This window comes from Hydractinia symbiolongicarpus, chromosome 2, assembly GCF_029227915.1.
Source record: "Hydractinia symbiolongicarpus strain clone_291-10 chromosome 2, HSymV2.1, whole genome shotgun sequence".
Taxonomy (NCBI): domain Eukaryota; kingdom Metazoa; phylum Cnidaria; class Hydrozoa; order Anthoathecata; family Hydractiniidae; genus Hydractinia; species Hydractinia symbiolongicarpus.
Genome location: NC_079876.1, coordinates 29,407,687 through 29,426,906, shown reverse-complemented (window position 1 = coordinate 29,426,906; position 19,220 = coordinate 29,407,687). Strand labels below are relative to the sequence as shown.

The window sequence follows — 19,220 nt, the reverse complement described above, 5'->3', positions numbered from 1 at the left end:
AATCTGAAGGTTGTCAAATGGTATGTTCTTGAGCGATTTAGAATACTAAGGTTCATTTCCTGTACCCTATCCAAACTCAAGTAACCTTATTAACCTGAAATTTCAACCAGGGTGGCCGAGTGGTTAAGGCGTTGGACTTGAGCTCCAATGGACGTTTGTCCGAGTGGGTTCGAACCCCCCCCTCTGGTATTAGCTAGGTTAACGTTCTTGATAAGATGATTGAAGGATGCTTGAAAAATTTAAACGTGGAAATGTGTTTGCCATGACTCGTTGTGGCAAAGTATCGAACTTGGAGAGGCAGAATAGCTGCAATACTTGTACCAGCCGTTATTTCGCAATGCGCAATTATTCCTTCCATATCTCAAATTTTCAAACTCAAAATCCCAAATATTACCACACTTTTTTGCAGTTCCAGTCAGCTTATTGAATTATCAAAACGGCGAATTATTAAAGAAATAAGAAGATCGACAGACGTTAATTCTCTTACACGATTTAGATTATTAAGGCTCATTGCTAGTACTTTTTACAAGTTCAAGTAACCTTGGTAACTTGAAATTTCAGCCAGGGTGGTCGAGTGGTTAGGCGTTGAACTTAAGTTCCAATGGATAATTGTCCGCGTGGGTTTGAACCCCACCTCTGGTATTAGCTAGGCTAACCTGTGTGATAAGAAGATTGAGGGATGCTTGTAGAGTTTTAATCGTGCAAATGTGTTTGCTATGACACGTTGTGGCGAAGTATCGAACTTGGAGAGGTAGAACAGCTGCAATAGTTGTGCCAGCCGTTATTTCTTAATGCGCAATTATTCCTTCCATGTCTCAAACTTTCAAACTCAAAATCCCAGATATTAGCATCCCATCTTGCAGTTCCATTCATTTTGTTGAGTTATCAAAACGGAAGTTATTGAAACGTCTGAAGTTCGTCAAATGGTAATGCTCTTGCGCGATTTAAAATACTAAGGTTCATTGCCAGTACTTTTTCCAAGTTCAAGTAACCTTATTAACTTAAATATTCAACCAGGGTGGCCGAGTGGTTAAGCCGTTGGACTTAAGTTCCAATGGACGATTGTCCGAGAGGGTTCAAACCCCACCTCTGGTATTAGCTGGGTTAACCTGTGTGATAAGATGAATGAAGGATGCTTGCAGAGTTTTAACCGTGGAAATGTATTACCATGGCATGTTTTCGTAAAGTATCGCACATGGCGAGATAGAGTAGCCCCAATAATTCTACAAGCCGTTATTTCACGATGCTCAGTTATACCTTCCATATCTCAAAATTTCAAACACAAAATCCCAAGTATTACCATCCCTTTTTGCAGCTCCATTCATTGTGTTGAGTTTTTAAAATGGCAACTTATTAAAAAATCTGAAGGTCGTCAAATGGTAATTCTCTATGGCGATTTAGAATACTAATGTTCATTTCCCGTACTTTTTCCAAATTCAAGTAACCTTATTAACCTGAAACTCCAACCAGGGTGGCTGAGTGGTTAAGGCGATGGACTTAAGTTCCAATGACAATTGCCCGCGTGGGTTCGAACCCCAACTCTGGTATTTGCTAGATAAACCTGTGTGATAAGATGATTGAAGGATGCTTGGGGAATTTCAACGTGGAAATGTGTTTGCCATGACATGTTCGGGCGAAGTAACGCACATGTTGAAATAGAATGGCCGCAATAATTCTACTGGCCGTTATTTCACGATGTGCATTTATGCCTTCCATATCTCAAAATATCAAACTCAATGTCCCAAATATTACCATCCTATTTTGCAATTCCATTCATTTTGTTGAGTTATCGAAACGGCAAATTATTGAACAATCTCAAGGTCGTCAAATGGTAATGCTCCTGCGCGAAATAGAATACTAAGGTTCATTGCCAGTACGTTTTCCAAGTTCAAGTAACCTTGGTAGCCTGAAATTTCAACCAGGGTGGCCGGGTGGTTAAGTCGTTGGACTTAAGTTCCAATGGACGATTGTCCGCGTGGGTTCGAACCCCACCTCTGGTATTAGCTGGGTTAACCTGTGTGTTAAGATGAATAAATGATGCTTGCAGAGTTTTAACCGTGGAAATGTGTTGCCATGACACGTTGTGGTGAAATATCGAACATGGAGAATTAAAATAGCTGCAGTAATTCAACAAGCCGTTATTTCACGATGAGCAATTTTTCCTTCCATGTCACCAAATTTCAAGTTTAAAATCTCAAGGATTACCATCCCTTTTCGCAGATCCAGTCAATTTGTTGAATTATCGAAGCGGAAAATTATTAAAGAAAAAAGAAAGTCAACAGATGTGAATGCTCTTGCACGGTTGAGAATGCTAAGGTTCATTGCCAGTACTTTTTTCAAGTTCAATTAACCTTATTAACCTGAAATTTCAACAAGGGTGGCCGAGTGGTTAAGGCGTTGGTCTTAAGTTCCAATGGACGATTGTCCGCGTGAGTTCGAACCCCACCTCTGGCATTAGTTAGGTTAACCTGTGTGATAAGATGTTTGAAGGATTCTTGGAGAGTTTAAGCAGTGGAAATGTATTACCATGGCATGTTTTGGTAAAGTATCGCACATGGCGAGATAGAGTAGCCCCAATAATTCTACAAGCCGTTATTTCACGATGCTCAATTACACCTTCTATGTCTCAAAATTTCAAACACAAAATCCCAAGTATTACCATCCCTTTTTGCAGCTTCATTCATTGTGTTGAGTTTTTAAAATGGCAACTTATTAAAAAATCTGAAGGTCGTCAAATGGTAATTCTCTAGGGCGATTTAGAATACTAACGTTCATTTCCCGTACTTTTTCCAAATTCAAGTAACCTTATTAACCTGAAACTCCAACCAGGGTGGCTGAGTGGTTAAGGCGATGGACTTAAGTTCCAATAACAATTGCCCGCGTGGGTTCGAACCCCACCTCTGGTATTAGCTAGGTTAACCTTTGTGATAAGATGATTGAAGGATGCTTGGAGAATTTAAACGTGGAAATGTGTTTGCCATGACACGTTGTGGCGAAGTATCGAACTTGGAGAAGTAGAATTGCTGCAAGAATTCTACCAGACGTTATTTCACAATGCGCAATTATTCCTTCCATATCTTAAAATTTCAAACTTAAAATCCCAAATATTACCATACCATTTTACAGTTCCAGTCAATTTGTTGAATTGTCAAAACGGCAAATTATTGAGAAGATCGACAGATGCTAATGCTGTTGCACGATTTAGAATATTAAGGTTCATTGCCAGTACTTTTTCCAAGTACATGTAAGCTTGGTAACCCGAAAATTCAACCAGGGTGGCCGAGTGGTTAAGGTGTTGGACTTAACTTCCACTGGACAATTGTCGGCGTGGGTTCGAACCCCACCTCTGGTATTAGCTAGGTTAACCTGTGTGATAAGATGATTGTAGGATGCTCGGAGTGTTTTTGCGTGGAAATGCGTTAACATGACACGTTGTGTTGAATTATCTCACATGGCGAAATAGAATAGCTGCAATAATTCTACTAGCCGTCATTTCACGATGCGCATTTATGCCTTCCATATCTCAAAATGTCAAACTCAAAATCCCAAATAATACCATCCCTTTTTGCAGTTCCAGTCAATTTGTTGAATTATCAAAGCGGCAAATTGTAAAAGAATTAAGGATGTCCACAGTTGTTATTGCTCTTGCACGCTTTATAGTACTAAGGTTCATTGGCAGTACTTTTTCCAAGTCCAAGTAACCTTATTAACCTGCAATTCTAACCGGGGCGGCCGAGTGGTTAAGGCGTTGGACTTAAGTTCCAATGGACGAGTGTCCGCGGGGGTTCGAACCCCACCTCTGTTATAAGCAAAGTTAACCTTTGTGATAAAATGATTGAAGGATGCCTGGAGAGTTTTAGCAGTGGAAATGTATTACCATGACATGTTGTGCTAATGTATCGCACATGGCGAAATAAAATAGCCCCAATAATTCTACCAGACGTTACTTCACGATACGCAATAATACCTTCCATATCTGAAACTTTCAAACTCAAAATCCCAAATATTACCATCCCATTTTGCAGTTTCATTCATTTTGTTGAGTTATCAAAAGGGCAAATTATTGAAAAATCTGAAGGTTGTCAAATGGTATGTTCTTGAGCGATTTAGAATACTAAGGTTCATTTCCTGTACCCTATCCAAACTCAAGTAACCTTATTAACCTGAAATTTCAACCAGGGTGGCCGAGTGGTTAAGGCGTTGGACTTGAGCTCCAATGGACGTTTGTCCGAGTGGGTTCGAACCCCCCCCTCTGGTATTAGCTAGGTTAACGTTCTTGATAAGATGATTGAAGGATGCTTGAAAAATTTAAACGTGGAAATGTGTTTGCCATGACTCGTTGTGGCAAAGTATCGAACTTGGAGAGGCAGAATAGCTGCAATACTTGTACCAGCCGTTATTTCGCAATGCGCAATTATTCCTTCCATATCTCAAATTTTCAAACTCAAAATCCCAAATATTACCACACTTTTTTGCAGTTCCAGTCAGCTTATTGAATTATCAAAACGGCGAATTATTAAAGAAATAAGAAGATCGACAGACGTTAATTCTCTTACACGATTTAGATTATTAAGGCTCATTGCTAGTACTTTTTACAAGTTCAAGTAACCTTGGTAACTTGAAATTTCAGCCAGGGTGGTCGAGTGGTTAGGCGTTGAACTTAAGTTCCAATGGATAATTGTCCGCGTGGGTTTGAACCCCACCTCTGGTATTAGCTAGGCTAACCTGTGTGATAAGAAGATTGAGGGATGCTTGTAGAGTTTTAATCGTGCAAATGTGTTTGCTATGACACGTTGTGGCGAAGTATCGAACTTGGAGAGGTAGAACAGCTGCAATAGTTGTGCCAGCCGTTATTTCTTAATGCGCAATTATTCCTTCCATGTCTCAAACTTTCAAACTCAAAATCCCAGATATTAGCATCCCATCTTGCAGTTCCATTCATTTTGTTGAGTTATCAAAACGGAAGTTATTGAAACGTCTGAAGTTCGTCAAATGGTAATGCTCTTGCGCGATTTAAAATACTAAGGTTCATTGCCAGTACTTTTTCCAAGTTCAAGTAACCTTATTAACTTAAATATTCAACCAGGGTGGCCGAGTGGTTAAGCCGTTGGACTTAAGTTCCAATGGACGATTGTCCGAGAGGGTTCAAACCCCACCTCTGGTATTAGCTGGGTTAACCTGTGTGATAAGATGAATGAAGGATGCTTGCAGAGTTTTAACCGTGGAAATGTATTACCATGGCATGTTTTCGTAAAGTATCGCACATGGCGAGATAGAGTAGCCCCAATAATTCTACAAGCCGTTATTTCACGATGCTCAGTTATACCTTCCATATCTCAAAATTTCAAACACAAAATCCCAAGTATTACCATCCCTTTTTGCAGCTCCATTCATTGTGTTGAGTTTTTAAAATGGCAACTTATTAAAAAATCTGAAGGTCGTCAAATGGTAATTCTCTATGGCGATTTAGAATACTAATGTTCATTTCCCGTACTTTTTCCAAATTCAAGTAACCTTATTAACCTGAAACTCCAACCAGGGTGGCTGAGTGGTTAAGGCGATGGACTTAAGTTCCAATGACAATTGCCCGCGTGGGTTCGAACCCCAACTCTGGTATTTGCTAGATAAACCTGTGTGATAAGATGATTGAAGGATGCTTGGGGAATTTCAACGTGGAAATGTGTTTGCCATGACATGTTCGGGCGAAGTAACGCACATGTTGAAATAGAATGGCCGCAATAATTCTACTGGCCGTTATTTCACGATGTGCATTTATGCCTTCCATATCTCAAAATATCAAACTCAATGTCCCAAATATTACCATCCTATTTTGCAATTCCATTCATTTTGTTGAGTTATCGAAACGGCAAATTATTGAACAATCTCAAGGTCGTCAAATGGTAATGCTCCTGCGCGAAATAGAATACTAAGGTTCATTGCCAGTACGTTTTCCAAGTTCAAGTAACCTTGGTAGCCTGAAATTTCAACCAGGGTGGCCGGGTGGTTAAGTCGTTGGACTTAAGTTCCAATGGACGATTGTCCGCGTGGGTTCGAACCCCACCTCTGGTATTAGCTGGGTTAACCTGTGTGTTAAGATGAATAAATGATGCTTGCAGAGTTTTAACCGTGGAAATGTGTTGCCATGACACGTTGTGGTGAAATATCGAACATGGAGAATTAAAATAGCTGCAGTAATTCAACAAGCCGTTATTTCACGATGAGCAATTTTTCCTTCCATGTCACCAAATTTCAAGTTTAAAATCTCAAGGATTACCATCCCTTTTCGCAGATCCAGTCAATTTGTTGAATTATCGAAGCGGAAAATTATTAAAGAAAAAAGAAAGTCAACAGATGTGAATGCTCTTGCACGGTTGAGAATGCTAAGGTTCATTGCCAGTACTTTTTTCAAGTTCAATTAACCTTATTAACCTGAAATTTCAACAAGGGTGGCCGAGTGGTTAAGGCGTTGGTCTTAAGTTCCAATGGACGATTGTCCGCGTGAGTTCGAACCCCACCTCTGGCATTAGTTAGGTTAACCTGTGTGATAAGATGTTTGAAGGATTCTTGGAGAGTTTAAGCAGTGGAAATGTATTACCATGGCATGTTTTGGTAAAGTATCGCACATGGCGAGATAGAGTAGCCCCAATAATTCTACAAGCCGTTATTTCACGATGCTCAATTACACCTTCTATGTCTCAAAATTTCAAACACAAAATCCCAAGTATTACCATCCCTTTTTGCAGCTTCATTCATTGTGTTGAGTTTTTAAAATGGCAACTTATTAAAAAATCTGAAGGTCGTCAAATGGTAATTCTCTAGGGCGATTTAGAATACTAACGTTCATTTCCCGTACTTTTTCCAAATTCAAGTAACCTTATTAACCTGAAACTCCAACCAGGGTGGCTGAGTGGTTAAGGCGATGGACTTAAGTTCCAATAACAATTGCCCGCGTGGGTTCGAACCCCACCTCTGGTATTAGCTAGGTTAACCTTTGTGATAAGATGATTGAAGGATGCTTGGAGAATTTAAACGTGGAAATGTGTTTGCCATGACACGTTGTGGCGAAGTATCGAACTTGGAGAAGTAGAATTGCTGCAAGAATTCTACCAGACGTTATTTCACAATGCGCAATTATTCCTTCCATATCTTAAAATTTCAAACTTAAAATCCCAAATATTACCATACCATTTTACAGTTCCAGTCAATTTGTTGAATTGTCAAAACGGCAAATTATTGAGAAGATCGACAGATGCTAATGCTGTTGCACGATTTAGAATATTAAGGTTCATTGCCAGTACTTTTTCCAAGTACATGTAAGCTTGGTAACCCGAAAATTCAACCAGGGTGGCCGAGTGGTTAAGGTGTTGGACTTAACTTCCACTGGACAATTGTCGGCGTGGGTTCGAACCCCACCTCTGGTATTAGCTAGGTTAACCTGTGTGATAAGATGATTGTAGGATGCTCGGAGTGTTTTTGCGTGGAAATGCGTTAACATGACACGTTGTGTTGAATTATCTCACATGGCGAAATAGAATAGCTGCAATAATTCTACTAGCCGTCATTTCACGATGCGCATTTATGCCTTCCATATCTCAAAATGTCAAACTCAAAATCCCAAATAATACCATCCCTTTTTGCAGTTCCAGTCAATTTGTTGAATTATCAAAGCGGCAAATTGTAAAAGAATTAAGGATGTCCACAGTTGTTATTGCTCTTGCACGCTTTATAGTACTAAGGTTCATTGGCAGTACTTTTTCCAAGTCCAAGTAACCTTATTAACCTGCAATTCTAACCGGGGCGGCCGAGTGGTTAAGGCGTTGGACTTAAGTTCCAATGGACGAGTGTCCGCGGGGGTTCGAACCCCACCTCTGTTATAAGCAAAGTTAACCTTTGTGATAAAATGATTGAAGGATGCCTGGAGAGTTTTAGCAGTGGAAATGTATTACCATGACATGTTGTGCTAATGTATCGCACATGGCGAAATAAAATAGCCCCAATAATTCTACCAGACGTTACTTCACGATACGCAATAATACCTTCCATATCTGAAACTTTCAAACTCAAAATCCCAAATATTACCATCCCATTTTGCAGTTTCATTCATTTTGTTGAGTTATCAAAAGGGCAAATTATTGAAAAATCTGAAGGTTGTCAAATGGTATGTTCTTGAGCGATTTAGAATACTAAGGTTCATTTCCTGTACCCTATCCAAACTCAAGTAACCTTATTAACCTGAAATTTCAACCAGGGTGGCCGAGTGGTTAAGGCGTTGGACTTGAGCTCCAATGGACGTTTGTCCGAGTGGGTTCGAACCCCCCCCCTCTGGTAATAGCTAGGTTAACGTTCTTGATAAGATGATTGAAGGATGCTTGAAAAATTTAAACGTGGAAATGTGTTTGCCATGACTCGTTGTGGCAAAGTATCGAACTTGGAGAGGCAGAATAGCTGCAATACTTGTACCAGCCGTTATTTCGCAATGCGCAATTATTCCTTCCATATCTCAAATTTTCAAACTCAAAATCCCAAATATTACCACACTTTTTTGCAGTTCCAGTCAGCTTATTGAATTATCAAAACGGCGAATTATTAAAGAAATAAGAAGATCGACAGACGTTAATTCTCTTATACGATTTAGATTATTAAGGCTCATTGCTAGTACTTTTTACAAGTTCAAGTAACCTTGGTAACTTGAAATTTCAGCCAGGGTGGTCGAGTGGTTAGGCGTTGAACTTAAGTTCCAATGGATAATTGTCCGCGTGGGTTTGAACCCCACCTCTGGTATTAGCTAGGCTAACCTGTGTGATAAGAAGATTGAGGGATGCTTGTAGAGTTTTAATCGTGCAAATGTGTTTGCTATGACACGTTGTGGCGAAGTATCGAACTTGGAGAGGTAGAACAGCTGCAATAGTTGTGCCAGCCGTTATTTCTTAATGCGCAATTATTCCTTCCATGTCTCAAACTTTCAAACTCAAAATCCCAGATATTAGCATCCCATCTTGCAGTTCCATTCATTTTGTTGAGTTATCAAAACGGAAGTTATTGAAACGTCTGAAGTTCGTCAAATGGTAATGCTCTTGCGCGATTTAAAATACTAAGGTTCATTGCCAGTACTTTTTCCAAGTTCAAGTAACCTTATTAACTTAAATATTCAACCAGGGTGGCCGAGTGGTTAAGCCGTTGGACTTAAGTTCCAATGGACGATTGTCCGAGAGGGTTCAAACCCCACCTCTGGTATTAGCTGGGTTAACCTGTGTGATAAGATGAATGAAGGATGCTTGCAGAGTTTTAACCGTGGAAATGCGTTAACATGACACCTTGTGTTGTATTATCCCACAGGACAAAATAGAATAGCCCCAATAATTCTACCAGCCGTTACTTCACGATACGCAATAATGCCTTCCATATCTGAAACTTTCAAACTCAAAATCCCAAATATTACCATCCCATTTTGCAGTTTCATTCATTTTGTTGAGTTATCAAAAGGGCAAATTATTGAAAAATCTGAAGGTTGTCAAATGGTATGTTCTTGAGCGATTTTAAATACTAAGGTTCATTTCCTGTACCCTATCCAAACTCAAGTAACCTAATTAACCTGAAATTCAAACCAGAGTGGCCGAGTGGTTAAGGCGTTGGACTTAAGCTCCAATGGACGTTTGTCCGAGTGGGTTCGAACCCCCCCCCCCTCTGGTATTAGCTAGGTTAACGTTCTTGATAAGATGATTGAAGGATGCTTGAAAAATTTAAACGTGGAAATGTGTTTGCCATGACTCGTTGTGGCGAAGTATCGAACTTGGAGAGGCAGAATAGCTGCAATAGTTGTACCAGCCGTTATTTCGCAATGCGCAATTATTCCTTCCATATCTCAAATTTTCAAACTCAAAATCCCAAATACTACCATAGTTTTTTACAGTTCCCGTCAATATGTTGAATTATCAAAACGGCAATTATTAAAAAAATAAGAAGATCGACAGATGTTAATGCTCTTGCGCGATTTAAAATACTAAGGTTCATTGCCAGTACGTTTTCCAACTTCAAGTTACCTTGGTAACCTGAAATTTCAACTAGGGTGGCCGAGTGGTTAAGGCGTTGGACTTAAGTTCCAATGGACGATTGTCCGCGTGGGTTCGAACCCCACCTCTGGTATTAGCTAGGTTTATCTGGGTGATAAGATGATTGAAGGATGCTTGGAGAATTTAAACGTGGAAATGTGTTTGCCATGAAACGTTGTGGCGAAGTATTGAACCTGGAGAAATAGAACAGCTGCAATAGTTGTACCAGCCGTTATTTCACAATGCGCAATTATTCCTTCCATATCTCAAATTTTCGAACTCAAAATCCCAAATATTACCATACTTTTTTGCAGTTCCAGTCAATTTGTTGAATTTTCAAAACGGCAAATTATTAAAGAAATAAGAAGATCGACAGGAGTTAATGCTCTTGCGCGATTTAAAATACTAAGGTTCATTGCCAGTACTTTTTCCAAGATCAAGTAACCTTATTAACCTGAAATAACAACCAGGGTGGCCGAGTGGTTAAGGCGTTGGACTTAAGTTCCAATGGACGATTGTCCGCGTGGGTTCGAACTTGGAGAGCTAGAATAGCCCAATTATTCTACCAGCCGTTATTTCACGATGCACAATTACTCATTTCATGTCACCAAATTTCAAATTCAAAATCTCAAAGATTACATCCTTTTTTGCAGTTCCAGGCAATTTAATGAATTATCAAAGCTGCAAATTATTAAAGAAATAAGAAGGTCGACAGATGTCAATGCTCTTACACGATTTAGAATATTTAGGTTCATTGCCAGTACTTTTTCCAAGTTCAAGTAACCTTAATAACCTGAAATTTCAGCCAGGGTGGGCGAGTTGTTAGGCGTTAGACTTAAGTTCCAATGGATAATTGTCCGCGTGGGTTCGAACCCCACCTCTGGTATTAGCTGGGTTAAACTGTGTGATAAGATAATTGAAGGATGCTTGGAGAATTTAAACGTGGAAATGTGTTTGCCATGACACGTTGTGGCGAAGTATCGAACTTGGAGAGGTAGAATAGCTGCAATAGTTGTACCAGCCGTAATTTCGCAATGCGCGATTATTCCTTCCATATCTCAAACTTTCAAACTCAAAATCCAAAATATTACCATAGTTTTTTGCAGTTCCCATCAATATGTTGAATTATCAAAACGGCAAATTATTAAAAAAATAAGAAGATCGACAGATGTTAATGCTCTTGCGCGATTTAAAATACTAAGGTTCATTGCCAGTACTTTTTCCAGGATCCAGTAACCTTATTAACCTGAAATATCAACCAGGGTGGCCGAGTGGTTAAGCCGTTGGACTTAAGTTCCAATGGACGATTGTCCGAGAGGGTTCGAACCCCACCTCTGGTATTAGCTAGGCTAACATGTGTGATAAGAAGGTTGAGGGATGCTTGGAGAGTTTTAACCGTGGAAATGTGTTAACATGATACGTTGTGGTGAAGTATCGCACATGGCGAAATGGAATAGCACCAGTAATTCTACAAGCCTTTATTTCACGATGCGCAATTATGCCTTCCATATCTCAAAATTTCATACTCTAAATCCCGAATATTACCATCCCTTTTTGCAGCCCCATTCATTTTGTTGAGCTATCAAAATAGAAAATTTATTGAAAAATCTGAAGCTCGCGAAATGGTAATGCTCTTAGGCGATTTAGAATACTAAGGTTTATTTCCTGTACCCTATCCAAGTTCAAGTAACCTTATTAACCTGAATATTCAACAAGGGTGGCCGAGTGATTAAGGCGTTGGACTTAAGCTCCAATGATCGTTTCTCCGAGTGGGTTCGAACCCTATCTTTGTTATTAGCTAGGTTAACGTTTTTGATAGGATGATTGAAGGATGCTTGGAGAATTTAAACGTGGAAATGGTGGTGATAAGAAGATTGAGGGATGCTTGGAGAGTTTTAACCGTGGAATTGCGTTAACATGATACGTTGCGGTGAAATATCGCTCATGGCGAAATGGAATAGCACCAATAATTCTACAAGCCGTTATTTTACGATGCGCAATTATGGCTTCTATATCTCAAACTTTCAAGCTCAAAATCCCAGATATTACCATCCCATCTTGCAGTTCCTTTAATTTTGTTGAGTTATCAAAACGGCAAATTATTGAAAAGTCTGAAGGTCGTCAAATGGTAATGCTCTTGCGCGATTTAAAATACTAAGGTTCATTGCCAGTACTCTTTCCAAGTTCAAGTAATCTTATTAACCGGAACTTTCAACCAGGGTGGCCGAGTGGTTAAGGCGTTGGACTTAAGTTCCAATGGACGATTTTCCGCGTGGGTTCGAACCCCACCTCTGGTATTAGCTAGGCTAACTTCTGTGATAAGAAGATTGAGGGATGCTTGGAGAGTTTTTAACCGTGGAAATGTGTTAACATGATACGTTGTGTTGAATTATCCCACAGGGCAAAATAGAATAGCCCCAATAATTCTACCAGCCGTTACTTCACGATACGCAATAATGCCTTCCATATCTGAAACTTTCAAACTCAAATTCCCAATTATTACCATCCCATTTTGCAGTTCCATTCATTTTGTTGAGTTATCAAGAGGGCAAATTATTGAAAATCCGAAGGTCGTCAAATGGTAGTGCTCTTGCGGGATTTAGAATACTAAGGTTCATTGCCAGTACGTTCTCCAAATTCAAGTAACCTTGGTAACCTGAAATTTCAACCAGGGTGGCCGAGTGGCTAAGGCGTTGGACTTAAGTTCCAATGGACCATTGTCCGCGTGGGTTCGAACCCCTCCTCTGGTATTAGCTAGGTTTATCTGGGTGATAAGATGATTGAAGGATGCTTGGAGAATTTAAACGTGGAAATGTGCTTGCCATGACACGTTGTGGCGAAGTATCGAACTTGGAGAGCTAGAATAGCCCAATTATTCTATCAGCCGTTATTTCACGATGCGCAATTACTCATTCCATGTCACCAAATTTCAAATTCAAAATCTCAAAGATCACATCCCTTTTTGCAGTTCCAGGCAATTTAATGAATTATCAAAGCTGCAAATTATTAAAGAAATAAGAAGGTCGACAGATGTCAATGCTCTTACACGATTTAGAATATTTAGGTTCATTGCCAGTACCTTTTCCAAGTTCAAGTAACCTTAATAACCTGAAATTTCAGCCAGGGTGGGCGAGTGGTTAGGCGTTGGCCTTAAGTTCCAATGGATAATTGTCCGCGTGGGTTCGAACCCCACCTCTGGTATTAGCTGGGTTAAACTGTGTGATAAGATAATTGCAGGATGCTTGGAGAATTTAAACGTGGAAATGGTGGTGATAAGAAGATTGAGGGATGCTTGGAGAGTTTTTAACCGTGGAAATGTGTTAACATGATACGTTGTGTTGAATTATCCCACAGGGCAAAATAGAATAGCCCCAATAATTCTACCAGCCGTTACTTCACGATACGCAATAATGCCTTCCATGTCTGAAACTTTCAAACTCAAATTCCCAAGTATTACCATCCCATTTTGCAGTTCCATTCATTTTGTTGAGTTATCAAGAGGTCAAATTATTGAAAATCCGAAGGTCGTCAAATGGTAGTGCTCTTGCGCGATTTAGAATACTAAGGTTCATTGCTAGTACGTTTTCCAACTTCAAGTTACCTTGGTAACCTGAAATTTCAACCAGGGTGGCCGAGTGGTTAAGGCGTTGGACTTAAGTTCCAATTGACGATTGTCCGCGTGGGTTCGAATCCCACCTCTGGTATTAGCTAGGTTTATCTGGGTGATAAGATGATTGAAGGATGCTTGGAGAATTTAAACGTGGAAATGTGCTTGCCATGACACGTTGTGGCGAAGTATCGAACTTGGAGAGCTAGAATAGCCCAATTGTTCTACCAGCCGTTATTTCACGATGCGCAATTACTCATTCCATGTCACCAAATTTCAAATTCAAAATCTCAAAGATTACATCCCTTTTTGCAGTTCCAGGCAATTTAATGAATTATCAAAGCTGCAAATTATTAAAGAAATAAGAAGGTCGACAGATGTCAATGCTCTTACACGATTTAGAATATTTAGGTTCATTGCCAGTACTTTTTCCAAGTTCAAGTAACCTTAATAACCTGAAATTTCAGCCAGGGTGGGCGAGTGGTTAGGCGTTGGACTTAAGTTCCAATGGATAATTGTCCGCGTGGGTTCGAACCCCACCTCTGGTATTAGCTGGGTTAAACTGTGTGATAAGATAATTGAAGGATGCTTGGAGAATTTAAACGTGGAAATGTGTTTGCCATGACACGTTGTGGCGAAGTATCGAACTTGGAGAGGTAGAATAGCTGCAATAGTTGTACCAGCCGTAATTTCGCAATGCGCGATTATTCCTTCCATATCTCAAATTTTCAAACTCAAAATCCCAAAAATTACCATAGTTTTTTGCAGTTCCCATCAATATGTTGAATTATCAAAACGGCAAATTATTAAAAAAATAAGAAGATCGACAGATGTTAATGCTCTTGCGCGATTTAAAATACTAAGGTTCATTGCCAGTACTTTTTCCAAGATAAAGTAACCTTATTAACCTGAAATATCAACCAGGGTGGCCGAGTGGTTAAGGCGTTGGACTTAAGTTCCAATGGACGATTGTCCGCGTGGGTTCGAACCCCACCTCTGGTATTAGCTAGGCTAACATGTGTGATAAGAAGGTTGAGGGACGCTTGGAGAGTTTTAACCGTGGAAATGTGTTAACATGATACGTTGTGGTGAAGTATCGCACATGGCGAAATGGAATAGCACCAATAATTCTACAAGCCTTTATTTCACGATGCGCAATTATGCCTTCCATATCTCAAAATTTCAAGCTCAAAATCCCAGATATTACCATCCCATCTTGCAGTTCCATTACTTTTGTTGAGTTATCAAAACGGCAAATTATTGAAAAGTCTGAAGGTCGTCAAATGGTAATGCTCTTGCGCGATTTAAAATACTAAGGTTCATTGCCAGTACTCTTCCCAAGTTAAAGTAATCTTATTAACCGGAAATTTCAACCAGGGTGGCCGAGTGGTTAAGGCGTTGGACTTAAGTTCCAAAGGACGATCGTCCGCGTGGGTTCAAACCCCACCTCTGATATTAGCTAGGCTAACTTCTGTGATAAGAAGATTGAGGGATGCTTGGAGAGTTTTTAACCGTGGAAATGTGTTAACATGATACGTTGTGTTGAATTATCCCACAGGGCAAAATAGAATAGCCCCAATAATTCTACCAGCCGTTACTTCACGATACGCAATAATGCCTTCCATATCTGAAACTTTCAAACTCAAATTCCCAAGTATTACCATCCCATTTTGCAGTTCCATTCATTTTGTTGAGTTATCAAGAGGGCAAATTATTGAAAATCCGAAGGTCGTCAAATGGTAGTGCTCTTGCGCGATTTAGAATATTTAGGTTCATTGCCAGTACTTTTTCCAAGTTCAAGTAACCTTAATAACATGAAATTTCAGTCAAGGTGGGCGAGTGGTTAGGCGTTGGACTTAAGTTCCAATGGATGATTGTCCGCGTGGGTTCGAACCCCACCTCTGGTATTAGCTACGCTAACCTGTGTGATAAGAAGATTGAGGGATGCTTGGAGAGTTTTAACCGTGGAAATGTGTTAACATGATACGTTGTGTTGAATTATCCCACAGGGCAAAATAGAATAGCCCCAATAATTCTACCAGCCGTTACTTCACGATACCCAATAATGCCTTCCGTATCTGAAACTTTTAAACTCAAAATCCCAAGTATTAACATCCCATTTTGCAGTTCCATTCATTTTGTTGAGTTATCAAGAGGGCAAATTATTGATAATCTGAAGGTCGTCAAATGGTAGTGATCTTACGCGATTTAGAATACTAAGGCTCATTGCCAGTACGTTTTCCAAGTTCAAGTAACCTTGGTAACCTGAAATTTCAACCAGGGTGGCCGAGTGGCTAAGGCGTTGGACTTAAGTTCCAATGGACGATTGTCCGCGTGGGTTCGAACCCAACCTCTGGTATAAGCTAGGTTTATCTAGGTGATAAGATGATTGAAGGATGCTTGGAGAATTTAAACGTGGAAATGTGTTTGCCATGACACGTTGTGGCGAAGTATCGAACCTGGAGAAATAGAACAGCTGCAATAGTTGTACCAGCCGTTATTTCACAATGCGCAATTATTCCTTCCATATCTCAAATTTTCAAACTCAAAATCCCAAATATTACCATCCCTTTTTGCAGCCCCATTCATTTTGTTGAGCTATCAAAATAGAAAATTTATTGAAAAATCTGAAGGTCATGAAACGGTAATGCTCTTAGGCGATTTAGAATACTAAGGTTCATTGCCAGTACTTTTTCCAAGTTCAAGTAATCTTTTTAACCGGAAATTTCAATCAAGGTGGCCGAGTGGTTAAGGCGTTGGACTTAAGTTCCAATGGATGATTGTCCGCGTGGGTTCGAACCCCACCTCTGGTATTAGCTACGCTAACCTGTGTGATAAGAAGACTGAGGGATGCTTGGAGAGTTTTAACCGTGGAAATGTGTTAACATGATACGTTGTGTTGAATTATCCCACAGGGCAAAATAGAATAGCCCCAATAATTCTACCAGCCGTTACTTCACGATACGCAATAATGCCTTCCGTATCTGAAACTTTTAAACTCAAAATCCCAAGTATTAACATCCCATTTTGCAGTTCCATTCATTTTGTTGAGTTATCAAGAGGGCAAATTATTGATAATCTGAAGGTCGTCAAATGGTAGTGGTCTTACGCGATTTAGAATACTAAGGTTCATTGCCAGTACGTTTTCCAAGTTCAAGTAACCTTGGTAACCTGAAATTTCAACCAGGGTGGCCGAGTGGCTAAGGCGTTGGACTTAAGTTCCAATGGACGATTTTCCGCGTGGGTTCGAACCCCACCTCTGGTATTAGCTAGGTTTATCTGGGTGATAAGATGATTGAAGGATGCTTGGAGAATTTAAACGTGGAAATATGTTTGCCATGACACGTTGTGGCAAAGTATCGAACCTGGAGAAATAGAACAGCTGCAATAGTTGTACCAGCCGTTATTTCACAATGCGCAATTATTCCTTCCATATCTTAAATTTTCAAACTCAAAATCCCAAATATTACCATACTATTTTGCAGTTCCAGTCAATTTGGTAAATTATCAAAACGGCAAATTATTAAAGAAATAAGAAGGTCGACAGATGTCAATGCTCTTACACGATTTAGAATATTTAGGTTCATTGCTAGTACTTTTTCCAAGTTCAAGTAACCTTAATAACCTGAAATTTCAGCCAGGGTGGGCGAGTGGTTAGGCGTTGGACTTAAGTTTCAATGGACGAATATCTGCGTGGGTTCGAACCCCACCTCTGGTATTAGATAGGTTTATCTGGCTGATAAGATGATTGAAGGATGCTTTGAGAATTTAAACGTGGAAATGTGTTTGCCATGACACGTTGTGTTGAAGTATCGAACTTGGAGAGGTAGAATAGCTGCAATAGTTGTACCAGCCGTTATTTCACAATGCGCAATTATTTCTTCCATATCTCAAATTTTCAAACTCAAAATCCGAAATATTACCATCCCTTTTTGCAGCCCCATTCATTTTGTTGAGTTATCAAAACGGCAAATTATTGAAAAATCTGAAGGTCGTCAAATGGTAATGCTCTTGCGCGATTTAAAATAATAAGATTCATTGCCAGTACTTTTTCCAAGTTCAAGTAACCTTATTAACTTGAAATTTCAACCAGGGTGGCCGAGGGGTTAAGGCGTTGGACTTAAGTTCAAATGGACTATTGTCCGCATGGGTTCGAACCCCATCTCTGGTATTAGCTAGGCTAACCTGTGTGATAAGAAGATTGAGGGATGCCTGGCGAGTTTTAACCGTAGGAATGTGTTAACATGATACGTTGTGTTGAATTATCCCACAGGGCAAAATAGAATAGCCCCAATAATTCTACCAGCCGTTACTTCACGATACGCAATAATGCCTTCCATATCTGAAACTTTCAAACTCAAAATCCCAAATATTACCATCCCATTTTGCAGTTCCATTCATTTTGTTGAGTTAACAAAAGGGCAAATTATTCAAAAATCTGAAGGTCGTCAAATGGTAATGCTCTTGCGCGATTTAAAATAATAAGATTCATTGCCAGTACTTTTTCCAAGTTCAAGTAACCTTATTAACTTGAAATTTCAACCAGGGTGGACGAGTGGTTAAGGCGTTGGACTTAAGTTCCAATGGACTATTGTCCGCATGGGTTTGAACCCCACCTCTGGTATTAGCTAGGCTAACCTGTGTGATAAGAAGATTGAGGGATGCTTGGAGGGTTTTGCCGTAGAAATGCGTTAACATGACACGTTGTGTTGAATTATCCCGCATGGCGAAATAGAATAGCCCCAATAGTTCCACCAGCCGTTACTTCACGATGCGCAATAATGCCTTCCATATCTCAAACATTCAAACTCAAAATCCCAAATATTACTATCCTTTTTTACAGCTCCATCCATTTTGTTGGCTTTCAAAATGGAAAATTATTAAAAAATATGAAGGTCGTCAAATGGTAATGCTCTTGCGCGATTTAAAATAATAAGATTCATTGACAGTATTTTTTCCAAGTTCAAGTAACCTTATTAACTTGAAATTTCAACAAGGGTGGCCGAGTGGTTAAGGCGTTGGACTTAAGTTCCAATGGACTATTGTCCGCATGGGTTCGAACCCCACCTCTGGTATTAGCTAGGCTAACCTGTGTGATAAGAAGATTGAGGGATGCTTGCAGAGTTTTAACCGTGGAAATGTGTTAACATGATACGTTGTGTTGAATTATCCCACAGGGCAAAATAGAATAGCCCCAATAATTCTACCAGCCGTTACTTCACGATACGCAATAATGCCTTCCACATCTGAAACTTTCAAACTCAAAATCCCAAATATTACCATCCCATTTTGCAGTTCCATTCATTTTGTTGAGTTATCAAAACGGCAAATTATTGAAAAGTCTGAAGGTCGTCAAATGGTAATGCTCTTGCGCGATTTAAAATAATAAGATTCATTGCCAGTACTTTTCCCAAGTTCAAGTAACCTTATTAACTTGAAATTTCAACCAGGGTGGCCGAGTGGTTAAGGCGTTGGACTTAATTTCCAATGGACGATTGTCCGCGTGGGTTCGAACCCCATCTCTGGTATTAGCTACGGTAACCTGTGTGATATGTGTGAATCTG

The 19,220-nt window shown here is 39.7% G+C and overlaps 12 non-coding genes across 12 annotated transcripts; all 12 read left to right on the top strand.

The window, feature by feature from the left end:
- The first annotated feature begins 10,060 nt into the window (after positions 1-10,060).
- On the top strand, positions 10,061-10,143 carry Trnal-uaa (transfer RNA leucine (anticodon UAA)). Its single transcript has one exon. It is a non-coding gene; the product is annotated as a tRNA-Leu (tRNA).
- A 2,120-nt stretch (positions 10,144-12,263) lies between these two features.
- Trnal-uaa (transfer RNA leucine (anticodon UAA)) lies at positions 12,264-12,346 on the top strand. Its single transcript has one exon. It is a non-coding gene; the product is annotated as a tRNA-Leu (tRNA).
- A 370-nt stretch (positions 12,347-12,716) lies between these two features.
- Trnal-uaa (transfer RNA leucine (anticodon UAA)) lies at positions 12,717-12,799 on the top strand. Its single transcript has one exon. It is a non-coding gene; the product is annotated as a tRNA-Leu (tRNA).
- Positions 12,800-13,670: 871 nt separating this feature from the next.
- Positions 13,671-13,753, top strand: Trnal-uaa (transfer RNA leucine (anticodon UAA)). The gene has a single exon. It is a non-coding gene; the product is annotated as a tRNA-Leu (tRNA).
- Positions 13,754-14,575: 822 nt separating this feature from the next.
- Trnal-uaa (transfer RNA leucine (anticodon UAA)) lies at positions 14,576-14,658 on the top strand. Its single transcript has one exon. It is a non-coding gene; the product is annotated as a tRNA-Leu (tRNA).
- A 370-nt stretch (positions 14,659-15,028) lies between these two features.
- Trnal-uaa (transfer RNA leucine (anticodon UAA)) lies at positions 15,029-15,111 on the top strand. Its single transcript has one exon. It is a non-coding gene; the product is annotated as a tRNA-Leu (tRNA).
- Positions 15,112-15,932: 821 nt separating this feature from the next.
- On the top strand, positions 15,933-16,015 carry Trnal-uaa (transfer RNA leucine (anticodon UAA)). Its single transcript has one exon. It is a non-coding gene; the product is annotated as a tRNA-Leu (tRNA).
- Positions 16,016-16,386: 371 nt separating this feature from the next.
- Positions 16,387-16,469, top strand: Trnal-uaa (transfer RNA leucine (anticodon UAA)). Its single transcript has one exon. It is a non-coding gene; the product is annotated as a tRNA-Leu (tRNA).
- Positions 16,470-16,838: 369 nt separating this feature from the next.
- Trnal-uaa (transfer RNA leucine (anticodon UAA)) lies at positions 16,839-16,921 on the top strand. The gene has a single exon. It is a non-coding gene; the product is annotated as a tRNA-Leu (tRNA).
- Positions 16,922-17,744: 823 nt separating this feature from the next.
- Trnal-uaa (transfer RNA leucine (anticodon UAA)) lies at positions 17,745-17,827 on the top strand. The gene has a single exon. It is a non-coding gene; the product is annotated as a tRNA-Leu (tRNA).
- Positions 17,828-18,648: 821 nt separating this feature from the next.
- On the top strand, positions 18,649-18,731 carry Trnal-uaa (transfer RNA leucine (anticodon UAA)). Its single transcript has one exon. It is a non-coding gene; the product is annotated as a tRNA-Leu (tRNA).
- A 370-nt stretch (positions 18,732-19,101) lies between these two features.
- Positions 19,102-19,184, top strand: Trnal-uaa (transfer RNA leucine (anticodon UAA)). Its single transcript has one exon. It is a non-coding gene; the product is annotated as a tRNA-Leu (tRNA).
- The last annotated feature ends 36 nt before the right edge of the window (positions 19,185-19,220 follow it).